Genomic DNA, 24,838 nt, shown 5'->3' with positions numbered 1-24,838 from the left:
ATTTTTTTTAATATAGAGAATTGAAACAAAAAGGAAAAGAACTCCAGATGGATTTTAAACGCAGTGGGGAACTGGGCGGTGTGGTGGCAGATGGCTATTTCAGCTGCACATGGGTAAAAATAATTTCAGCTCCCCGATACCCAGGACTGCTCTGAACTTGTGAAAACCTCTCAAGGAAAAGCTGCAGCGCGGTGCTCAAAGCGCAGAGCTGCACAGATGGGGGCCGAGGGCTCCGAGCTCACCAGCAAGAAAATATCTACTGCTGTTGGAGCAACAGAGCTGGGGCCATTTGCAGGGCTCCCTTCTGACCAGGTTCTGCTAGGCCCGGCCTTTGGTTTTAGCACAAGCCAAGGAATTTCTCTGGCATTGTCTCTACTTTGACAGCCAGAGGAAGGGAGGTCCACTGCTTGAGGCCTATTGAGTATGGAGGCTGCAAGATGAGCACGTGGGGGAGCAGAAATATACAGGAAGGAGTGTGCTCTTGGAAAGAAAGATTTGTCCAGAGGGTGGCAGGGCAGTGACTTTGAGAGCTAGCACTTCCAGAGGTTCCATGACTCCCTCCTAAACAGAGGCAGGTGCCTTCTGCCTTGACTCCTAGCTCCTGGTGATTGGAGACTGCACAGGCCCATTGATGGGTAATGATTTCCTGGACACCATAGCTTTGCCCAGCCAGCATGCCAGGTGCCCATGAGCTGGAGGATGGTGTAAGTCACTGCACCAAAATGGAAAGCCTGGGAACAGACTGTGACATCAGGGGAAACTGGGTTCTGGAAAGGAATCATTGACTGTGTCCCATTAGGGAGCTTGGCCTCTCCAAATGAGAGTGGCAGAGAGGGAGGACACAGCCACAGGTTTCTATAGTGGTGATCCTCAGTGACAAAGACACAGGAAGCTCTCAACACATGAATTCAAGGCTCCTAGGGCCAGGACCAATCAGAAGGAGAAGCAAGGAATGGGACAGTTGAACTCTGACCTGTGAACTAAACTCTGAGGCTCTGTGTGCAGTTCCAGCTCAGGAAACACCAGAGCAGGACTTTTTTTTCTTCCCTGGCTCAGAAAGAGACCCAGGTGGCTAATTGTGCTGTGTGTGAGGAAGGGATGCTGGGGACACGTTTCTAAATAAATTCACAGCTGGACATCATGGTGGTGTAGGCCTGTAATCCCAGCAGCTCGGGAGGCTGAGGCAGGAGGATTGCAATTCAAAGTCAGCCTCAGCAATGTAGCAAGACCCTGTCTCAAAATTTAAAAAATAAAATAAAAAAGGGCTGGAGATGTGCCTCAGTGGTAAAATGGCCCTGGGTTCAATCCCTAGTACCAAAAGAAAGTTAAATGAATCCACAAATCCACACCCCAATAGATTTTCCATATTTTTTTAAGGAGTACTTACATATGGTTTTCAGACTCGCTGTGGCATTGTGGCCCCATGAAACTTCAAATTCTCTTTTTTTTTTTTCCATTTCCTTGAACAACTTAAGCCCTGTGCCTGCAGCCTCTCTGCTCTAGTGGGGGTCCAGGAAGTTCATGTGGGCTAAAGAATCAATGGGCAGCAATGATAATTGAACAGGGATCACAACCAGGAATTGATCTGTAGTTGAGATTCAAAAGACCCAAGATCAGTCTGAAGTTGTAGGCAGAGTGGGTGGGCATGTGCACAGGGGGGGTGGTTTCAGGGTCCCTTTACTAAGAACTAAAAGGGAGAGTGGGGCCAGAGCCCCAAGTTGAATCAGCTGTTCCTCCAGATGCCAACAGGGACTTCCACTGCCTAGCCCCAAACAGGGTGCACCAGGTGGGGTGGGCAGATTTTGAAACCATAGGCTTCGATTCCAAGCAGGAAGGGACCCCTCCATCTACAGAACGTAATGTTTCTGATTCCAGCATATAACCATTTCTTCCTCCCCAACTCAGCCTTGTATCCTACCTATAAAATGCTCAGCAAGAATTTGTGGAATGAAAAAGGGCCATACACGGGTTCCCTTCTGAAAAGAACAGAAAGGAAAGGGTCTACGGACCACGAGATCACGCAACGGGAAACTCATGCATTTGGAGAAAAATAAATAAATAAGGCAAAGGCTGAATGCTAACGACCCTTAGATAAATCACACTTGATTTGAAGGTCAAGAGCATTACAATGTCCCGCTTTACGAAGGTGCACAAAGGCTGAAGCTTTGAGGAAGGGAGAAGAATTTGCAGGGTATAATTATGCACCCCCTAAGCGTCCCTGCCTGCTTTCCACACGCGATGTGAAACAATGTGTCACAGTCCCATACGGTCAAAGCGGTAATTTACAAGAGTCAGCAATTCCGCAGGGCAGGTAGGCCATATTTCAAAACGGGAAAGGGAGTTGGGGGAAGCAGGGGGAGCCAACCGATCAATTTACAAAGATCCTGCTTCTCTGCCACTCTGCCGACCTTTCAGGCAAGACCCAATGCCAATTAGCTCAGTTATAAAGTCCATAATTCTTGTGGGGAAGGCCGTGTGTAGCACATGATCATTTTACAACGTTTGCCCTAATTTGCAGCCCCCAAACATGGACTCCTGGGGCTGCGAGGGGGTGCTGGGGTTGTTGGCAAGAGTCAGGAGCAGCTGGAAGGGATCACAGAGCACAATTACTGTCTGCGCATGGCCACATCTGGAAAACAGCTCCGAGCTGGCTTTAAAATAGCATTAATGAAGAATGGAACTTTGTGCTGGGAAGGATGGGGTGGGGGGAGGTGATGGGGGAAATAAGAGGGTGCCCCCTGCCCAACATGGCAGGAATGAAAAGACAACAAAGAAATCAGCAGGCAGGGTGTAAGACCAAATCCAGGGAGAAAAGGGTGTGTTGACAAGAGAGGGGCGATGGAGAATCTGGTACTTTAGGGTGATATCTCTAAACTCCCCATTTCCTGACGTCTTGAAACCCGGGCGTCTGTTCAGGGCTGGCCCTCTATATGCTGGTTGAGTAGACATTTGTCTACGATGTGAGATTTTAGTGGTCTCTGGGCAATTTCCAACTGAAAGAATATAGATCACCAGTACCTAATTCTAAGCATTCAGTTCTTTGGTCAGAGGCTCCTTTTTCCTGAGATGGATTTGAAAGTGCAAATGTGCCTGGAGCCTTTCTGATACCCAGCACATAGTAGTTACTCAATAAATACTCACTAACTAGGACCAAATTGAATGAGTCATTTTGTGACTATGATCAAATTCATTCGTTCATTCATATTTCTGATTTCTCAGCTGCAATGTTTGCACTAGGCTGGTGACAGCAATTGCAAGGTCAGACAGAAAGGGTGGCATGTCCTTCTAAGGGGTGTGTCAAGATTCTATGAGGCATTCATTGAGAAAAGGGAACATTCATTATTTAGAAATTCAATAGTATAATGTAGTTTCATATTTGAAAGAGTCTGCCTTTGACTTCCGTGATACCATCTACAGAAAGAAAAACTGAACAGATTCTTCTTGGTTACGTGAATATTCAGAAACTGACCCAATTCAAAATGGACACTTCCTATCTCATCAAAATTCCGGCCATCTCTGAATCTCTAGAGGCAGTAGGAAAAAAAATTATTTTATTATGGGTAAAAAAGAGTCAAGAAACTGAGTAAAGGATTGGAGGGCTCTAGTGCCAATCTTCTCCATTTGGTTGTTTTGTGTCCCTTTATCATGATAGATCAGCCACTTGAGTCCCCAAAGGCTAGGGTACCTTTAAAGGTACCAAGACAAATTGCAAAGAAAATAAGGATTCAGAGGTATAAACCATCCTCACCCTCTTAATCTCGCCTGATTATTTGTCTGCCTAATACCATATTTTGGCCTTGCATAGGGTGGCCCACTGTCTTAATCCATGCAGACTTCCATAACAAATTACCAGAGTTCAGATTGCTTATAAATAAAATAAATTTATTTCTCACAGTTCTGGAGGCTGAAAGTCTGAGGTCAAGGGTGCCAGCATGGTTGGATTCTAGAGAGGGCCCTATTCTCGGCTTCAGATGCATCTTCTCCTTGTTAAAACCTCACTTGATGAAAGGGGCAAGATAGCTATTTAGTGTCCCTTTTATGAGAGCACTAATCCCGTTCACCAGAGGACCTCCCTCCTAACCTAATCATCTCTCTAAAGCCCCTCATCATCAACTTAAGGGGATTGAGATTTTAACATGAATTTGGGGGACACTGGCATTCAGTCCCCAGGACCCGCCTTATTGTGTTTCAGTGTTTGCCTAAAAACCCCAGAGACCACATCATAGGCCTGTAGAGATAAAAGGAGCCTTTTACACTCTTGCCCCTAAAGGAGAAATTTTCTCATTAGTGTTCCTGACAGACCTCCCTCCCTGCACTGTTTAGATTCCTCCAGCAGAGCATAGAGAGCAAGGCCTTCAAGCAGACCTGAGTTCAAGTCTTACCTTGGTCACCTACCAGCTAAGTGATCATGAGCAATTTACTTAATCATTCCTTATCTTGGTTTCCTTTTCTGCAAAATGAAGATAATGCTAAGTACCGAAATCATGGAATCCATGTAAAGATTAAACAAGATAATGTGTGTTATTATATTTTCTAGCTGCTTAGAATTCCGTATTGATATTTGTGCAATATGATTTTTATATACGTACCTATGACCTTGCATGCAATCCATATACAGTTAGATTCAAAAATGAGTTGGGTGTGCGATCCAAAAGTGATGTTGGCAGTTGTTTGTAACATAGAGGGGCACACTGGTAGCACACCACCCATGCTACTATTGCCAGCATTAAGTATAAAAACTTCATGCACATGAGAGATCTTTAGGATACTCTTACAAAAAGAAAGCATTTCCATGTATTTCAAATAAATGCAAAATAACATATCAAACCTGAGCTTAGCCAGCTTTCTGCTACAATAGACTATGACATCAGGCCTGCACCTGCAAGTGCTCAGGAAAGTGTAGGTGACAGCAGGCAGGCTCTTTGCTTGCTGTGCAGTCCTCAAGGACTGGGAAACCAGTACTCTCTACATTCTTAGGTGTTTAATATTTTTCATGTTTAATTGACTCATAATAATTGTACCTATTTGTGGGGTCCAGTGTGACATTTCAGCATATGTATACAACATGTAATGATCAGATCAGGATAATTAGCATATCCATCACCCTTGTGTAGGAAACACTCCAACTCTTCTCTACTAGCTATTTTGAATTATATATTTAATTGTGGCCAGCCATGGTTATCCTAAGGATTCTGTCTTCCCGACCCATCAACAGGGATGTCTAAGTTCCCTTCTGTGCCCAGTATTGTGCTAGCCAGAAAGACAGCACAGGGATTGCAAGCTAAATATACTCAATTCCCTGGCAGGGTTTTATTATAAAAGAAAAAAAACAAGGCACGTAAACTGCCACAGTGTGGGGCAGGAAGCACTGAAATCCCAGGGGTGGGGAGAGACACAGAGCACTCAGGAGGCAAGAAATGGCAGAGTGGGAAAAACTGAAAGGAGTAGTCGAAGTGGAACCTTTTAACTGAGTGAGAAGAACAATGTAGTAAACCCATCAGACTCCCAGAGGAACATGGGGTTAGATGCTGTTATTCTCATCCTTTCTGCTTAGCACCAAGATAGTCAATGTATGTCATTCGCTGACAGAGAGATACAAAGATAAAGCATTGTCCCTGTCACCAGGGTGGCTAGAGTCAAAAGAAGCCCTGCAGAGAACAGTACTGGGAAGGAAGGAGGGGGCAGGGAATGAGAGCGGGTAGGAGCACAGTCACCAGGAACAGAGACTTGAGCTAGGCAGAGGGTTCTATAGTTGAATACGTGCTATAAAAGCAGAAGCTGTAGTGAGGACATTCCACCAAATCAGGAATGAGCCAGATATATTTCAGGGACAGTAAGAAAGTCAACCAAGGTGAGTCAAAGGGCAAAGCACCTGTGTGTGGGGCCCACCATCATCCATAGGCAGCAGAAGATCCTGGAACTTTGCTCAGGGGTCTTCCTTCCTTCTCTACAGTACAGTCCAGCTTTGTCTGGGGATGCTCCTTGCAAGGGGTGACAACAAAACCAACAGCTGGTTTCCCCTGCCAGGGCTGCTGACCCCAGGCTGGGTGTTCCAAGGGCCCGATTTCAAGGTGCCATCCATCACCTCCTCCTACATTCTCCAACCTGCCTGAGGTCACCCAGCTGCGGCCCATTGCAGAGGAGGTGGGAATGGGTCCAGCCATGTGCTGTGCCAAAAGAACTCAGAGGCAGGTCCTACCATCTCTACCTCACCGACACTCACGACCTCACCAAGCACCAATGCCGAATGTTAACCGCCTTTTATTTGCACCAGATTTTTATAGTGGAAAGAAAAAAAAACATCTAGAGGAATCAAAAACTCTTGGGTCCTACTCCCCATTCCCCTTCTTTCCACTCTGGCAGTAGCCCCCCACTATGAACTGCATGGATCTATTCCTCACCCCCATATTCATATATGCCTGTGTTCGTATGGATCCATAGAACACTATGTAGTACTGGCTGGTGAGATGCTGAGTTTAGGTAATTGCATTGTAACAAACATATTGTCTCAAACATTTCTGTCTCAGAGATCTATACATATTAAGGATTCAACTCCATTTCTTTATTTTAATGCTTTGTGACAAATCACTATATTTTCCTTTTTCTTACTCATTCTTCATTGATGAACATTGTTCTCAGGTTTTGTTTTCTTTTTTTTTTTTTTAATTTTTTCTGTCTAAAAATCACAGCACTGAGCTCCTTGTACCTGTACCTATTTCCTGAGGCAGACAATCTCTCCTGGTATAGAGAAAATGTCAAAATTCTCCATTCCTGCTCAAATGCAATTAGAAAGCTTTGGTGGGATGCAGAACCCCAAACTAAATGCACTGAACCATGCGAAGGGTGCATACAGAGGAGGTCCTGCCTCTGTGGAACTGACAGTCCAGCAGGAGCGAGAAGCAGGGTGTAAGACTGTATGTGGAAAGCTCTGGAGCAGTGTCCAGACAGCCCCCAACATAATTAAGAAAAGGTGCAGTTGATTTGAAGGAGGAAATCTGAAAGCAGATAGAGTAAGGGGGGAAACTACATGACTATGGGCTTTTCCAGGAAAGCTTCCCCAAAAGAACTCCATCTTGACAGGGGCCTCAAAGAAAATCTAGGAGTTAAGCGCTCAGGGGTAAAGGTTCAATGCCTAGGAGAGAGGGACATCCTGATGGGAGGAACAGCAGAAGCAAGTGCCCCAGGGCAGGACTCAGCATGGAATGTGAGATGTCTGGTCTGGCTGGAGTGTCTGGCTGGGATGAACTTGGAACTATTCTTCCAAAGTTGAGCTCAGCCCCACATTCGGGATGATGTCCATGTGGCCTGTTGCCCCGGGCAGCCAGCCCGGGTGGTATTTTTCCATTACCCTGAGAGAAGAAGAAGTTCAGTCACTTGTTGATAGCAATGTGGCCATTCAAGGAGAAAACAATTAGGGATGCTGAGCCCTGGCCCCCAGAGAGGAGGGAGGGAAGGAAAAAATTCTCCCTGGGGGGAAGGGGCCGGGTGGGAAACATCCAAGAGGGTAATTGGTAAATATTATTGTTTCATTCCCTGTTTGCCTGCTCAGCTCTGGTCCCCCTGCGAGTGGTGCATTTAAATCACACTGTCTGACTTTGGCAGGTTTAATTGAGTCGCCACTGAAAAAGAAATTATCCCTGTGCTATTAATTTTTATAGTTCCTCAGGGCTTTTAAAAAGTGTTTGGATTTTCTAGGTCTTTGAAAATGAAAACATTAAATTTTATTAAAAGGAAATGTAGGGGGGCTGGCAGGGCCCAGCCAGGCCCTGACAAGACGGTTTGTGGGAAGGTGGTTTGGGGGCCCTTTGAGTCGGCGTGACAAAAAGTTTTGCCCTTGGTAGAATAAGAGGCAGGTGGTCTTCATGGATGTGTGATGTCAGCAAGAGCCACATTCCCCACTGGTTGTGGTGAGTGCTTCAACAATGCCACCCTGTTCCCATGTCCCCTGTGGTGGCAGCCACAGGCTAGCGTGCAGCTGGGAGAGAGAGTGGTGCTCTGTGCAGGCTGAGGAGACACAGGGCAGACCCAGTCTGTGAGGACCGAAACTTTTATGAACTACGGGGAATCTCCTGAAACACAAGAATTCAAAATTATGAATCATAAATTATGTTCGAAAGTGGAATTTAACCAAGAAAGAGAAAAGTCACTACAAACTACACATTTTAAGCAGCTGACAAATCCCACAGGCAACACCCAATCTAGAACAACTAGCACATCTGTAATATTTTCCTTCTACATTTTTTTAGCTACAAATGCTTTGATCATCTTTAAATGACTATAATTTTTCAATATTAGTTTTATAGAGAGAATAAGAAGATAATTCAGTCTCCCCTCTAACGAGTTGATCAAATTTTGTACTTTATTATTCACAGTTTGGAAAGGTGTCTTTCAGCCTTGTAATTTGTCATCGGTAATGCCATGTGAATTTTCGGGATTGCTATTACCTTTGCAAAAACCTCTTTCGAATATCTTTCATATATGAGCTATGAGATTTTCAGGGCATTTCAATTTTTCTATTATAGCGACAAATCTAAAATGCTCTTTGAATTTATGAAACTTACTAACCAGATTGTCATCGATGTCCTCATTGTAGTGGCGTATAATGAGTTTTATGTTATCTCCATCAATGTCGGTATTTCCTGTCAAATCAGCAAGACATTTAAACATGGGGATTCTGATAAATTCTATGTCAGTAATTCCCATCAAAAAAGAAACAAGATGAATAGTGCATTTGTAATTGTATTACTTTGCATGATTGAGTATATTCTTGACAAGAGAGAACTTTCACTTTGACGAGGCAGTGATGAGAATCCTCTGCTTATGACTTCACACACCTGATGAATGGAGGAATTTCCTACCAAGCAGCTTCTGGATCCATGCATTTTAGAACCTTTGTTTCTCTCTCCCATCCACTTCCAGGGCCGGGCATGGCAGGACACAAGCATGCACCACCCCACACTGCAGGTTCCCTTCTGCTCCACACAGAAACCATCTGCACAGTGGGTGTCAGGAGTGGTCCTTGAAGCCTTTCCTACACTTGCCAGCTACCAACTCGTGAATTACAGAGAGGTGACTAGACACCCTGTGAATGCATCTGACTGAACCCATACAAATACATGCACAATTCAACTGCCATGGTGGTCATCAGTCTGACAGATGACACTGAGACCCTCAAACGTGAGGCAACTCACCCAGGGTTCCACATTTAGCCAGTGGTGGAACTCAAGCTATCCCCAGGCCTCCAGGATGCTCTCCCCCACAGATATAAGTTCCTACCCACCTGCAGCCTCTAGCTGCTCTCCAGGGCTGCAGCAGTGTGCCCTGACCCTCGTCTCCCCAGGCAGAGCGCCCTTCCAGGACAGGAAGAAATGCCAGTGAATGTGATGGCCCTCTACCTCCTCCTCCTAAGGGGTCACTCTGCTGTTATAAATCATCCCAGCCAGCCCTGACTCTCGCCTTGCCCTTTTGCCCTGGCTCTTCAGCTCCAGCTCTGTCCCCATGCAAAGTCACAAGGCACCAGAGTGTCAAGTGGAGGATGAGTTAAGGAAAGATGTGGGTTTTGCTTCAATGACAGAGCACTGCTCCTTAAGGAAACAAAGCAGGGGTGGGTCACTTCTGTTGCAGAAGTAAGAACTTTAGATGGTTTACCCACTTTTTCAGGGAAGGAAATAATGTGGAATAACCTAATATCAGTTCAAATAACAAAACAAGGAACAGTCATGGTAACTTTGAATTTCCTACCCTGTGCTGGGGACTCAGCAGTCCCAACTCCATACTGTCACTTCTCTGATCACCCATTCTACAGACAGGGAAACTGATATTTGATGAATTTAGAGAGTTTTCCCAAGGGACACAACTAGAAGTAGCAGGCCCAGGTTTTAAATTCAAATAGTCTACTTCAGAGCATGTGTTCTTAACCATCATGATACACTGTGTTCATGGAAGAAAGTAGAATAATCCTCCCATATGCACAGAAACTTAGCCAGATCCCCTAAAACTTGGGAACACTTAAAAATCCTCTAAATAGAAAAGTAATGGCTACTCTTCCCTACTGTTACCCCAACATGTACACACACACACACACACACACACACACACACACACACACCACATCCATGTCACCACTCACCCCAGCCTCCTTGCCAGACTTCTTTCCTTGTGACTGTCTCTCCTCCCCCGGTTAATGCATCATCCAGCAATTTGCTGATCTCTGATTCCTGTTCAATCTCCTCCTCAACCTGGGGTACCTACAAATCTTGCCTCTCATTACTTCAGTGTATTAAAAAATGAATCCTGGAGGTGGGAAGATTCTCTGTCCACTAACTGGTAACTGCAGGGCAGCTTGGCTTGAGAATGCTTCTAGCTTTGCCCAGGTCAGGTTCATGAGACGTGTTGGTGAGGGCTAGAAGCTGGGAAGATTTCCAAGTATGTTTATTGTCTGTCTGTGTGACATGCTTTCAAGTGACAACCAAGGTTGCAGTCTTATCTGGTCAATGGGAGTCTGGTGACTTATTGGAGCTGAGGATTTGAGGAGATCTAGAAGGGACTCACTCTATCCCCCTGTCTCAACTTATATACGTGCTCCCTTGTACCACCATCAAGGAGAGAAAGGGCCAAAGAATCACCCTGCACAGATAAGGGGACCAGCTCTGAATTTTCTCCCTAACTCTTGCCACTGGAACAATCCACTTGCTCCTGCAGAGAATTCAGGCCATGTCTCCCTCTCAGGCTGAACTCATAAATCCCCATCTGTGGGAACAGCCCCCCCTCCCCTTTCCAAGCAGAGATAGACAGAGATGCTGGCCCAGACACAGGGTGTGGAAACTTCCACTGGCCTGTATTTGACCCCTCTGCCTCCAAGTTTTTGCATCTTAAAGGGACCCTGACTGATAGAGAGCAAGCTAGCTTGGCAGCCCAACCAACGGCTCATTTCCAGCTGTTATCCTTGAACAGAGGGAAGCATCTCTGTTCCGTTTAATACCTGGAATGCCTTAAAAACCCGAAAAGAATCAGAGTGCTCCTTAAATTCTGAAGAGTTGAGGTTATCTTTGCCCTATTTGTAAAAAAAGCTGACCTATGTTCAGGGACTAGCCAGGCGAGTGTGGGGCACTCTGGAGTGTGAGGGTGGCAGAATTCCTGTCGCTAGACTCCTGCCTGGAGAAAGCCACCGGCCCCTGGGCCTCCACCAGGGGCGGAGTTGTTGGGTTCAAAATCGAAATGGTCAGTGACCTCAAGATGGGCCCTAAAGAAAAGCCTGCGTCACAGGCAAGGGTGGATAATTCCATGAATAACACACCCAACTCCGGATAAGACCACAAAAATGTGAAGAAAGGCAGCCATGGTCTCTCACAGACCATACCCCAGGGTCCTATGTCAGAAGAGGGACCATCGGCTGCACCTGACTATTCTTTCTCAAGTTCTTAAACTCAATTCCCTGCAATCAAATCAGCCAAGTGTTGAGTTATCCTTGTCCCCGCATCCAGCCACCATGGAGGAGCCCGGCTTCCAATGCTGAGACGCTGGGGAACTAGACACTCAAACAGGCAGCAGCGATATTCTGATCCTGATGAGCAGCCCCTTTTCTGTGTCTTGCTAAGAGAGTCTTCATGTCCACTACATCCTCATGCCTCACCAGCTCTGCCTCAGGAGCTCTGTGGCCTGTGGCCTCTGGCCTGTAGGACTGTGTAATGGTCAGCAATAGGGCATACACAATGCGTCACTACCTGTGACTGGCTCTCTGGTTGGCCCCTGTGGCACTTCTGCCCCAGAAGCAGGAGACTAGTCTGGCTGGAGGGGAAAGGTAGTCCTCAGTGTGTCTGGCTAAGTATCTTTGGGCCTCCCCACACAGGGCACATGGTCTGGCTACATTTCCTGTTTATCATGATAGGCAGAGCCACAGGAGTGGTTCTGGCCAATGTTTGTGAGCAAAGCATCACGTCATGTACAAGCTGGAGCATCTAATTGCCAAAGCAAGACCTGGGGAAGCATCCTTTTCTCTTTGGTATGAGGACCAGCGATATTCAGGAAGGCAGTTCCTTTGTCAGCCTGAGTCCCTGAGTGAGAATGTAGAGCGGAGGCCAGCACCCACCAACCCCTAGACCACGACGGGTATTTAGTATGAGCAAGCACTAAACCTAGGTTGTTGGAATCCACAGAGACTTGGGGGTCTGACTGCAGCATAGTCCACCCCACCTGAGGGACGCTGGGCGGGTGGGAGTCACCTGGGGCTAAGGAGAGCAGTGTGCTGAGTGCTGTGGGATGGATAGCAATGCTAAATGCAGTAAAAGAAGATGAACTCATTGCAAGTGGCATGTCATGCTCAGAGGGCACTCCTAAGAGACTGAGGAGGGTTTAAATAAGCTTGATGGGAACAAGAAGAAGTACCCATTTTGCCCCATTTTTCCCCTAAATGTCAGGTGCTAACTCTAGCCCCAGTTGCTCTTCCAACATTTCACATGTTAGGAGGACATAAGTCCTCAGTTACATCCCGCAAGACTCACCCCTTTCATCCCATTGCCCCTCAACACACAGTTTCAACCCTCTATTTCTATCTTCACTCACCCTTACTTCCAGTCTGAGAAAATACAGACTGCACCCTCCTCCTGTCTAAATCCAATCCTTCTTCTCCACTGGTTCCATACCAAGAGCCTATAAATGCTCTCAAACGTCCCTGTCAAATTAAAAATTATCTCTCAGCCTTGAACCAACCCCTTTACTCTGGTCTACATTATCCATTAATATACCAATTCTACTCTTCTCATTCCTTTGAATCCACTAGGAGCTTCCTCCTCACAAAATAAAATTCAAGATTTAGGGATCCAGTGCTATAAAAAGCAACTCAGGGTGTATTTAATCTAGATTTCCTATCTCGTTCCTGGCCAGCAACAACCATCTCAGAACCATATATCTAGGAAATCAATATTCTATGAAATAGGGATTTCAAGGAGAAAGTTCACCCTGGCTGACTACATGTGGGTAATTAGGTAAGCAGTAGTGACAATGGGCCTGATTTACTATGAAATGCTCATGCCATTACGGTAAAATTATTTGGCTCATTAAACAATCTATCTGCCAAGAGTGCAGACACACACCAAAAACCCACTCCAAGTGACAGAAGGATGGAAGGCAGGCGTCCTCGGGACACTTCCCAGCTATTTCTGACCAACTATGTGGCCTTGAGCTTGTCACATACCGTCTTCAAGCTTCTATTTGCTGCCTACTCACCTCTGACCTTTTTCTTGGGCGGGGGGTGGGGGGGCTAGGATCTGGCTGTGGCCCAGGCTAATCTGGAAGTCTGGAGTTCCTGGGCTCAAGTGAGTCTCCCTCCTCAGGCTCCAGAGCAGCAGAGTAGTACCTGCTTCTACTCTGAGAATTTGACTAAGAGCCCAGCAATGACCTTTCAGATTGCAAAATTCTTTGACTTTTCTCTCTTTCTCTCTTTTTTTTTTCTGTGCTAAATTGTAGAGTTGTCAAAAATGAAGAAAGAATTGGAACTGGATCAATTTGTTCCAGATAAGCAGGAAAAAAAGTATCTTTCATCCTGTAGCAAGTGTGTGCCATTGAGGGGGATCAGCTGGTGAGCGTTGATGTGGACCAGTCCATGTGGTTAGTGTCCCTTAAGCGAAGGGAAATAGAAAGAGCACAGCCCTCTGTTCTCATCCCAGCCTCATCCCTTAGTAGCTGTGTGACTTTAAACATGTCACTTAACTACTTTAGCTCTAAAATTCTATGACATCTCACATGTTCTTGAAGACCCAGGCTGCAGACTCCTCAAACCCTCACCTTGAAATGAAGCTTTTCTTGGTTTATCTGGTTGTCAACCCAAATGGTAAATCATAAGGCACCCTGCTCAAGGTCCACCCGTGCTATGTGTGCTCAAATCCTAGGGTCTGGGAATGACTCAAGAGTAAGAGCGTTTGAGAAAAGGCACAGCTTCTAGGCACCAAATCTGCTGTTTTCTGGCACACAGTAGATGAGCAACTTGGAAGCATAAAATTCTAAAAAATCTTAGCCATCTCTTACATTTACAAAGTACAATAAGATGAAGTCCTCAAGCAGTGTGACTTTCATCACCCTGGTTGATCCCCACAGGATTCATATTCTGGGTTCTTCCAGCTAGGGCCTGGGCAATACAACAAGAACATGGATGCAGGCCAGGGCCTGGCCCACACACCTGCTCCTGGAGCACAATATAAACCTAACTTGATTGTGAAGCAAGAGCAGGGAGAGTGCTATGGGACTTAAAGCTATGAATAACATTTCCTTGTTTGCTGTGTTAAACAGATACAGAGGAACTGTGGCACTTGTTTGAACATAAGGAGACTAGGGTCTTTTTTATTGTTCTGGGTTGAATCCCAAGTCCGTAGGTGGCATTCACATACCAGACACTCAGTAAAATTGTGATGAGCAAATGAATGAATGCATATCCTATATGAATTTTTAAGCTAAAACTTGAGACTTTAGGAAAATGATATAATACTTACTACAAGTGTGTCACATTAGCTGTGTCACACTCTTCTGTGGCATTGAAGCACTTCCCAAAGACGGATTCTCTCCACTTTACAGAGGAGAAAGTAGAGAGTTCAAGGTAAATAAATAACATGCTCAAGGATACACAAACCCATAAGGAGTAGAGACCAGACAGGACACATGCCCATGTGACAAGCATTTATTTAATAAATTTTGTGGGCTGGGTATTGGGTTGGTTGCACTTTGAAACACAATGGAGCCAAGAGGGTCTCTTCCCCATCTGGCTTCCTTATGGCAGCCCTGCTCTTGCCTCTGGAAAGCTATCTGTTCCTGGGGTCCTTCTCTCCAGCCATGACACCATGAAGCCCCCAGTTTTTCTCAGGCCCTGACAATAAATAAGCCTGCCATCCTTTGGCAAATCCAAGGATTTGTTGGTGGCTGCTTTGGGGCTGCAGAAGAGAGCATAAAAAATAAACATGAGATGGCTGTAATATTTTAAGAAATCAGACAGTGTTTTTACAGTTAGGGTCTCTGGGCACCATGCAGAAGTCCTCAGAGGCTGCACCCTGAGTCCCACCATTAGTCCACTCCGGGGGCCCATAGCTTATGTTTCTCCTCTGGGTCCATATTTTGTAAGATGGCAGCCAAGATCACACATGTCTGCCAGACTCTCCATTCTGCCAAGATCATGGCAATCAGCTCCATTATTTCAAGAGCCACCAGAAATCAGAGACAACCAACATCTGCCACTACAGAAGCATTTCCGTACTGGGCAGAGCACAGTACAGGTCACTGGGGTAGTGGAGCCTTGCTTGATATCTACAATGACATCTGAACCCTTGGGGTGGTGGGTCACAGCCCTGGTTGCACATCAAAATCTCATTTGGGGAAGCTTTTAAAACATAACCATGCAATGTACCCCTGGACCAATTAAATCGAAATCTCTGGGGCGAAATCCAGATTTGGATTTTTTTTTAAAGCTCCCCAGCGATTCTAACTCAGAACTACTGCCATGATGAACTTGCTTCCTCCCCTCAGGGGGGCTGAAACTGTGTTTAGACTAGTCTTTAAAACTGTTAGGAGTCAATTAACACCTGTGTATTTAGACTGGCTCCATTGAGCCAGCCAAGCACTTCTCAAGATAGGGTTCACGGTTCAGGTCTTGCTTCTTACAGAAAGCACATGAAGAGATGCCCCCCAGTATGCCACCAGGTAAATATCTCACCAGCCCTGGAGAAATCTACATGACCAGTGACCTCTCATACTAGTGCCCCTCATAGTGTTTCCAGATTCTTTTACCACTACCAAGACCCTTGACACTGGCTCTACCTAACACACACTTCTGGTCCTTGGTCTGTACCCTGTCCCTGTCCCCACTCTGTACCCCCATTTAGGTTGCATGTTTAATCCTGCCATTCATCTACCCAGACTGATTGGGAAAGGCTGACATGTCATTTCTCCATAGCCAGCTTGAAGTCCCAACTCAAAACCCTTCTTTGTTTGTGCAACACCAAATATGTGACCTCTCCAGTTCTCAGAAACTGTTTCTTTTACTGAGTTTATTGTCCATCGCATGGAAGATTTATTCAGTCACTTCAAATATACTGTATGGACAAATATGTGTGCTTTGCCCCCTGGGTCATAACACCTATGTATGGTCAAACCAAGATGCCTCAATAATACAATCCAATGAAAAATAATGAGAGGCTGGGCTCCTTTGATTATGGGAGGTTAAAACAAAATGCTCTGAGCCTGCATACAATGAATTGTTTGATCTATAGGCAACTTTGTGAAATATCAGTTATTGTCACCATGTCCCCAGTCAAAAAAAAAAAAAAAAACTAAAAGGAAAATGATCCATTTTTATTCCCAAAGACACCGAGACAGAGAAATGGTTGTGAGGAAACTAGACTTAGAATGAGTCCCATGATCTATTAATAATAGGGCCAGAGCCAAAATCCGGGGTCTACACAGCCAGCTCAACATTCTTTCAACTAATTGAAAGGTTCTCAAACTTCAACATGAGTCAGAATCACCTGGAGGGCTAGTTCAACTGGTGCTCTGAGCTGGGTTCTAATAATTGCATTTCTAACAAATTTCCAGGGGCACTGATGGTGCTGGCCAGGGACCATACTTTTGAGACTCATTGCTCTAATACCAGCTGTTTCCTAGAAGAAGAGAGATAGAAACAGGAATTCCAGACCCACTAGGAGAGATGCTAGAAAAGCAAACCAAACATCATGTGGAAATAATAAGAACCAATAAATAGCTGAACATATTTATTTCAGCAAATGCTTGTCTACAAGAGTAATTTGTTATAAATTACAAATAAAAATCTTAAAGTTAGTATAACAAAATCATTCTTAGTAAGAATTCAGGCCAAAATATCAATAGATTCAATGGGATTGAAATAAATTCTGACATGAGAGCTACATAATAGATCAGAAATAGTCCTGTGGAATGATAAAAAAAAAAAGTGGCAAAAGAAGAATCAAAGGCAGACCACCCATGCTCTCTGAAGATTCCCTTGCATGGGAGGGGGGTTTGGCAGCAAATCAATCCATCCCTCCATCAATCTGCCTATCACTTAATCAATGTATTCTTGCTACACATCAACTTTATGCCACTAAATTCTGCTGGACGATAATGGGAGATGGAAAGTGGCCATCTCCCAGTAAGTGGCTCGCGCTCACCAGAAATGCATCTGCAGAAATACAGACTCCGAGACAAAATGTACAACTGGGAAAAATTGGAGAATAGTATAGAAAATTTGTTAAACTCTGGAAGTGTTGATGCTATACAAACTCAAAATTGGAACAATAAAAGTCAGGGTGCGTTGAAATAGGGGAAAATATGTCTCCATGGCTAAAACCTAGGGCCTGATATATGGTTAGGCAGGAAATAAATTAATGAAGTATATCTAAGATGTTGAACTTGAAGTACATCTTTTTAATTGGGTAGGATTTAGTGTGTGAATGTACCTTGTTGGTAGAGCACTTGATTAGCATGTGCAAGGCCTGGGGTTCAATTCCCAGGACTGAAAAAAAAAAAGTGTGACTTGGATGAGGGAATGATATTCAAGACAGAATAAATGTTGTGAGTAATTTGAGAGGAAGGAAACTGTTCACCCACATGAACATGTGTGCATGCGTGTGTGCATGTGTATGCACTCATGGTCACATGTGTCTGGTGGAGGAAAGTGGAAAAGAGAGGAGCCAGGAATAGGGAAGGGGCTGGCACTGCCATATAGAAAGTTCATAGAGGGAGATAGTGGAGGAAGGGAGATTAAGGACAGTAGATTGGGTCCAGAATGTCCCCTAGGTCTTCAGGGTTCTTATTGTAAGAGAACATTCTTGACTCTTGGGCTGAGGAGGTCTGAGAGGTAAAATACCATCCCAAGGGGAAAGGCCAGAGAAAGACTGGGATTGATGCAGATGACACAGAGACCAATGTCACCTTCTGCCTCTGCCCTTTGCAGAGACCCTTTCCTAGCATTTTCAGGTCCAGGACACGAGTACATATGGAGGCTTCCATATGCCATCTGGCTGGACAGGGAAGGGTTATAAATCAAGACGACAAATGTCAGATACAATATGCTGCCTTCTCCTTCATTGATAAATATACTTTTGCATGAACCTGGGAATCCAAGTTTGAATTTCAGATTCTCAAAACCCTGTTTTCTGGAGCAAAGCTGGAAGGCTCTGGCCTACGCTTCTCTCTCTTTTCATCCTTGACTCCATTCCACTTTTTTTTAAGAGCCTTTGCACATGCGCGTGTCCAAGTTCCTCCATTGCCTCCTATAAAATCGCCAGCACGTGACCATCCTTCAAGTCTTGGGATATGCACAGCATCAGCGTGATCTACCCTAAGAAGGAGGACTTAGGAGGAAGACCCACGCAAGCCATCAAAGTGGTCCTGAGCCATTTGTTTGGGGAATTACAAATCTCAGGGGCCCTAGTTGGGTTTGAGAAGACCACAGGCTCCAAGTGAACCCTTCTCCTTAGCCCCATGAGCATCTTGCCCTTGGGAAGGCATGGTGGGAGGAGAAGCAGGACAGGAACTGAATCAGGGGCTTCAGGGGCTTCCCCTACCCTGAGACTCAGGGTGAGTGAACCCCTGATCTGAACTCTACTGCCTCAGTAGAACCTGTATTCTGCTACCACAACCCCATGGCAGCCGGTCCCTCCCTTTGCGCCCTTGCCACGCTCTCCATATTAGAAGTTTCTCCCTCCTAACTAGAGAGTCACTAAATCAAAAGGCCGCCAGGCTCTCAGATCCACACTTTGATGAAGGGTTCAGCCGATGGGGAAACCAGCCAAACACAGCCTCCTGCCGGGGCTCCACCCGCAGCCATCCTTCAGGGCTGCCTCCCTGCGCCCTCAGATCCAGGGCTCCACAAGCTCATCTCATGGCTTCCTTTTTAATCTCCACGTGAGCTCTTGTGCCCTCCTTCAAGTGTGCCGAGGTAATTCTAAAGAACACCTCATTTTGCTTTCATTTTGCTCTGGCCTGGCCTCCCCATAAATCAGGGCTGAGGCAGAACTTGAGAGGACTGGGCTAATCAAGACTTCAATCTCAAGAAATGTTTAAATATAAATCAAAAGAGTTGAAGGCTCTCCAGATCCTCAATTTTCTTTGAAAGCCTAGTTTGTCTTGTTTTCTTTTTTTATTTTTTTATTTCCCCCACACACACACACTTTTTTTTTTCTGATTGGCCCTGCTGAGCTCTAAATTTCATCTTGGTGCCCTTAGAAATATTTCTAAATAGTTTTAGATGTTTTCTTTTAGGCACTGTACCAAGCGATACAAAAGGGATATTGCTGGTACCCTCGGTGGCAGGGTTGGGGCAGTCTACAGCATCTTGCAAGAATTGGAGGGATTTCAGATTTTAGGCATAAACAGTGACTTGGCAGTCAAAAGAATAGAAATAAAATCAACAGAACTATAACTTTGACCATCTCTCCTGTTTCAGATATCTATGGCTCTATAACAAGCTCTCCAAACTTAGAGTTAAAAAAATAACAACGGGTCTTTATTACAGTTCTCTCTCAGGGTTCTCGAGGTTGATTGGCAGTTCTGGCTTAAGGTCTTCTTGCATCTACAGCCAGACAGTGGTCAGAGCAGGGGTCTTTCTGAAGATTCCCTCACATACATGGCAGCTGGGCTGAGATAGCTGGGATGACTGGGTCTCCTTGTGCATCTCTCCTCCCTCTCTTTGTAGTCTCTCTATGTGATCCCTCCAATATGGTAGACTTCACACATGGATGGCTCGCCATTGATCTCTCCAGTGGATCAGGAGACAATTGCTATTGAAAAGATGGCTTGGAAGGGGCACACCATGCAGTGGGAGGTTAAGTGGGGAAGCACCAGCAACAGTGGGTAAGGACTGAGGGTGAGGGTGCAGCCTGGCTTAGAATGTGGGTAAGGGCCTTTATTGCATTTAGGTGGTAGGTACAGGCAAGGAAAGGTGTGCCAGCTTAGAATTAGCTATTGTGAATAATTTCAATGGACTCTGAAACATAGGGGCTGTCCTTAGTTGACCTTAGAGTTCATGGCCCTAGAGTGATATAGTCAGGTGACTAGAGTGGCCAGGAGCAGGAGAGATCCATAATGGTGGCTAGGGGTGTAGGCCCTGGATTGGTTGGTTTGTATATGAAAGGTACACACCCAGGAGTGTTGTTTACTACATCTGAGAATTAGCTAACCCTTCGAGGGACAGTTCCTCCTGGGTCAACAAGGCCTGAGATGCTGAAGCATCAAAATACAAAAAATAAGTAGCTCTGGCTTCCAAAGCTACAGAGAGAGCCAGTCAGAAGCTATGGTGTTTTCTATGAGATTCAAAATCACCCAGGATCACTTCTGTTCCTTTCTAGGTGTAATCAGTAAGTCACTAAGGCCAGTCCATGATCAAGAGAAAGGGAACTTGTCCTGCCAAGACAAGGAATGCCAAATAATTTGTGAACATGTGCTAAAACCAGCATTTCTTCCACAATAGAGTCTCCCCAAAATGTCATTAATGATTAATAGACCCCTCTCCCCATCCCTTACAACCCCAAAACCTTAGATTCAAAAACTCCTAAATCCAGTTGCCCATTTGTTAACACCGCCTCATTTCTCAGACCAAGATGCTGGGCAAGGTGGTCAGAATTAACTTCTGCACTCTCTTAAAATAGCAGAAGTCAAGTGTGAGAAAACGGGGGGACCCACTGGTGTGAGTTATAGTGAATGTGTCCACAGTAAAGTTCACAGTCAGTGGATCTTCCAGTAGATGTCCAATGCCTTGGATAATACAAAGTAAGGAGGAAAATGGCTCTACTCTCCAAGCGTATAAGCTCTGGTGGAGGAAAAAAGTCATGAAGTATTTAATGAAGTACACAGCCTTCTCCTAGAAATGGAGAACTAGTCTTTGCAGAGTCTCCGGGGAAGGAGGTTGACCTTAAAGGATGTGGAAGCAGCTCACATCCACTTTCATAGCTAACTCACTCCATCCCAAGGCCGGAAGTCTCTCTAGCCTCCTGATCTGTCCCTCAAAACAAAACAAAAAAATCACCCTCCTTTTCTCCCCTGGGCCTGACAGTCTCCCACCTTGGAAGGCTCTTCCCCTTCCCTTTACCCACTCAAATCATGTCCTGCCTCAGGGCCCACCTTCTCTGTGACCCCATTTCTGACAACTCCACATTGTACAGATGAGAAAACTGAGGTACGTGAAGGTTATGTCCAGGCTCAAGGTCACAAAGCTTGGCAAAGGGCAATGCCGAGACTCAAACTGAGACTGTCAGAAAAGGCTGAGCCCCGGATGCCATGGGGCTGTCTCTTCACTGTGAGACGCAATGTGTCTCCTCACAATGAAGAAGTCCACAGCAGGTGGGGCTGAGTGGAAAACAGGCAAGTGGCCAGGCCATGGGGACAGAGAACTGTTGGGGACCACAGAGACTCAGATGTCTGAGTGTGCAGGGTTGGGGACTCAGGAAACAGAGGCAGAGAACAGAGGCCTCCTTTAAACCCCGGTGGTAGAGGGGAGAGGGCATTAAGCCTGCACTGAAGGGGGACAGTGAGCCAGGGATCAACTTCAAGGATGGGAGAAGCCATTACATTTCCAGCCCAGTAGAAAACTGCTGCAGGGGAGGACTGAAGGTGAAGAGAGGGGTAGCCGGGCAAAGTGGAGCTGGGGAGGAGGCAGGAGGCCTGCTGCTGCTCTGCAGGGCAGCTGGAAGGAGCAGAGGCCTTGGGAGGAGACGCCATCTTCCTCTATCTTGGCGGAGAGGCAGGGAGGCCAGAGCCTCTAGAAAATAAAAGAAGCAGCTCTCTCATTTCTCCACCCGCCACCTTGCTCCCAGCCTGTTGAATCAGCCCTCCTGCCTTCAGCCTCTTCCCAGAGCCTCTAAGAGTCTGTGCACCCACAACCCAGGTCTCACAGGACCAGTTCTACTTCCAAGAAATTGCTTTCCTACCTAAGATACCTGTCTCCTCTGCCCTCCAGCTCAAGGAGGAGCAAGTCAACGATTTTGCCACCTGACAGCCCCTAAAGCATTGGAAATCAGCTATCACCACGTCTGCCCCCACCCATGACTTTCTTTCTGTCTTTTTCCTTTTTTTTTTTCTTTTTTTTTTAAACCTAAATATGCTCAGTTTCAAATAGACCCATGTCCAGTATTTCCTGCTACTGGGCTTGTTAGGGCAAGCGCTTGAGAGGATCATTGCTGGAGCAACTGTGACACTTTCTCCATCAGCAAGTGCTCACTGAAGGGTACAGAGTGCAAGACCCATCAGAGGCACCTCGGCTCCATTGACTCCTGGGTTGTTTATGAGGACTTTCAATTCTCATTATCTGCTGTGCATTTCAATCCTCAAAAAATCTCTGTGGGGATGGGGTTGTAGCTCAGTGGTAGAGTGCTTGCCTCGAATGCGTGAGGCCCTGGGTTCGGTCCCCAGCACCACATAAAAGTAAACAAATAAAAATAAAGATATTGTGTCCATCTACAACTAAAAAGTAAAAACTAAAAATAAAAATAAATCTCTGTGAAGGAGGATTAGCAATTGCTTTCCCATCTTATAGACAAACCATTTGAGGTTGCCGAAGAGGTGAAATCGCATGTTCATTGTCACGCAGCCCATTCGTGGCAAGGCAGTCAGGTCACCCTGCTCCTTCACACACAGGGTCTCTGTTCTCCTGGTCTTACAACTGTTTTGGAAAACCAGATAGAGGCAGGAGGAGCCCTGAGGGCACCCACTGCAGGCATTTTGGGGCACACAGGGCACCTGTAGGGCAGAGTTAAAAGGACATTTCACAAAAAGGAGAGAATTGACAGATGTCTAGAAGGAATTGAAGCGGCAGAAGGGAAACTGGCAGTGTCTCTGCACCTGGGGTGGGAATGGGTGATTAAATCACCAGGCAAGGAAGAAGAGGGTGTTAGCTGAAGGAGAGATAGAAGGCCACCAGGGGCAAAGGTATGCCTTTGTTGTCCCAAGAAGCCACAGGTGGCTGAAAGGCAGAGAAGAACGAACAAGACAAAACTGTCCTTTAGAGGAATTTTCTCACAGAGGTGGCAGAGTGGCCTGGGGAATGAGATATCAAAAAGGTGGTGCCAGGCCCCCTCCCTTTCTGAATATCTTTGCTCTTGACAGTGGATTTTCATAGCAGCAAGAAGACACCAGACACCAGGAGCCAGCAAATCCTCCCCAGGGACACCTAGCCCAGGGAGCGGAGCCTCCCCCTCTAGCATCTCAGGGTACAGTGCCAGATCACAGAAGAAGATGAAACAGCTCCTGATAGAACAGATGGGAAATGACCCTCGGTAGGGATGCTGGGAAGCATGAGGCCCCTTTGCCCCTGGGTTAGAAATTCTGCATTTCGGGTCTTAACGTTATCAGCCATATCAGAGCACAGGTATAAACTGCTGAGGTGAGATCACTCTTATTTTCTTTTCCTGTTATAAGCTACTAACCATTTGTAAATATTGACATCTCTATAAAAAAAAATTTTAGAGTTCATTTTGTAAGAAATAAAAAATATTTCAGTTACATGCTTAGAACTTAAGAAAGAACATAAAATCATCAACAATGTAATAAATATCAAAACACATAGAATTTAGTCCATATAATCACTCTAGAAGAAACTGAGGTCAGAGAGGGAATGATGTCCCCAGGCCACACCGCAAACACTGACCATGTGCTCATCCCCCCTCTTTCCTGTGTCACAATCTGTGACTTGCTCCTCCTAACCCTCCCCTTCCACTTCTCACCCTGACTTTGGTGTATATGGGCAGAGATCTTATTTCACCTTCATGTGGCTTCTCCAAAGAGCCACCTAAGGAAATTCCCAAGGGCCATTTAACACTCCAACTGCAAAATGGACCCCCCCACACCCAACCCCACCCATGGACTTTCTGTATCTATCTCTCTCCTCATCAGCAGAGAGCAGCCCATGCCCAGTTTGACCTCAACCCCCACCAAAGTCCAACATTAAAACCTCCTTTCCTAGGAGAAACTCCTGCCCTTGGGTCATGAGGCTTTGAAGTTTCAAGTTAGGTACTCTGCATTCCAGTTCTCCTTTATTGAAAGAGACTTCAGGGAAGGGAGCAGGAAGACAAAGAGGAAATACATGGGTCATGTGACTTTTTAGCATATTGTAGAGAACATTCCTTGTGTTCCAGATCCTCTTTCAGTCTGATCAAACATCACTCCCCTTTCCTACCTCTCATGCTATGGTTGCTATGGCAACCCCCAAGCTACTTATCAACCCCTTCCCACCTGAAAAAAATCTTCCCAGCTTCTCTCCTGACAAACTCCTATTATTCCTGAAAGACCCAACTCACACAGCCCTTCCTCTCTGAAGCCTTTCCTACCCCTGCTTTTCACATTTACCCAAACACCTGGGGCTGTCCTGGTCATTGCATTCCACCATCGCACTGCTACCGATGGCCTTAATTTCTGTTCTGTTATAATGGCAAGCTCACTAGCTCTTGAATGCACCAAGAGCAGGATTGTGACTTATTTATCCTAAATTCTTATAGTCTAAATATTACCTTATACATATTATTTATGCAGTGATTGTGGCCGAATAAATAAATAAATATAGTCAGTAGGAGAAAGATACAGAGGAATGTATACAGAGGTGCCATACCCAAGTTGCATAGCCAGAAGATTAATATTGGGAAACAAAATATCCAGAATAGATGAGAAATACAATGTGGAGCATAGTATGCTGGTAAGCTACCTCTAAAAGAGGAAAAAACGAAAGAAGAAAAGAAAAAAAAAAAAAGCAGGCCCTAATTGGTGGCATTTTCCAAACTTCATGGTGTAACAACTCCCATGATGGTTGATTTCATTCAACACACTAAACACAAAATTTGGGAAGAAGGGCATACGA

The 24,838-nt window shown here is 45.5% G+C and overlaps 1 protein-coding gene and 1 long non-coding RNA gene across 4 annotated transcripts in view; one reads left to right on the top strand and one right to left on the bottom strand.

Annotated features, from left to right (window-relative positions):
• Slc14a2 (solute carrier family 14 member 2) overlaps positions 1–24,838 on the top strand; it is a 420,044-nt gene that overhangs the window by 313,423 nt on the left and 81,783 nt on the right. The gene's annotated exons all lie outside the window — the stretch shown is intronic.
• LOC144370115 (uncharacterized) lies at positions 7,699–10,424 on the bottom strand. The gene is made up of 3 exons (XR_013430055.1): positions 10,130–10,424; positions 8,566–8,639; positions 7,699–8,069 (listed from the first exon to the last, which is right to left on the bottom strand). It is a non-coding gene; the product is annotated as an uncharacterized LOC144370115 (long non-coding RNA).

This window comes from Ictidomys tridecemlineatus, chromosome 13 (genome assembly GCF_052094955.1).
Source record: "Ictidomys tridecemlineatus isolate mIctTri1 chromosome 13, mIctTri1.hap1, whole genome shotgun sequence".
In the NCBI taxonomy this organism is placed as follows: domain Eukaryota; kingdom Metazoa; phylum Chordata; class Mammalia; order Rodentia; family Sciuridae; genus Ictidomys; species Ictidomys tridecemlineatus.
Note: the sequence above shows the minus strand (reverse complement) of the source record. Positions and strands in the feature narration are given on the sequence as shown.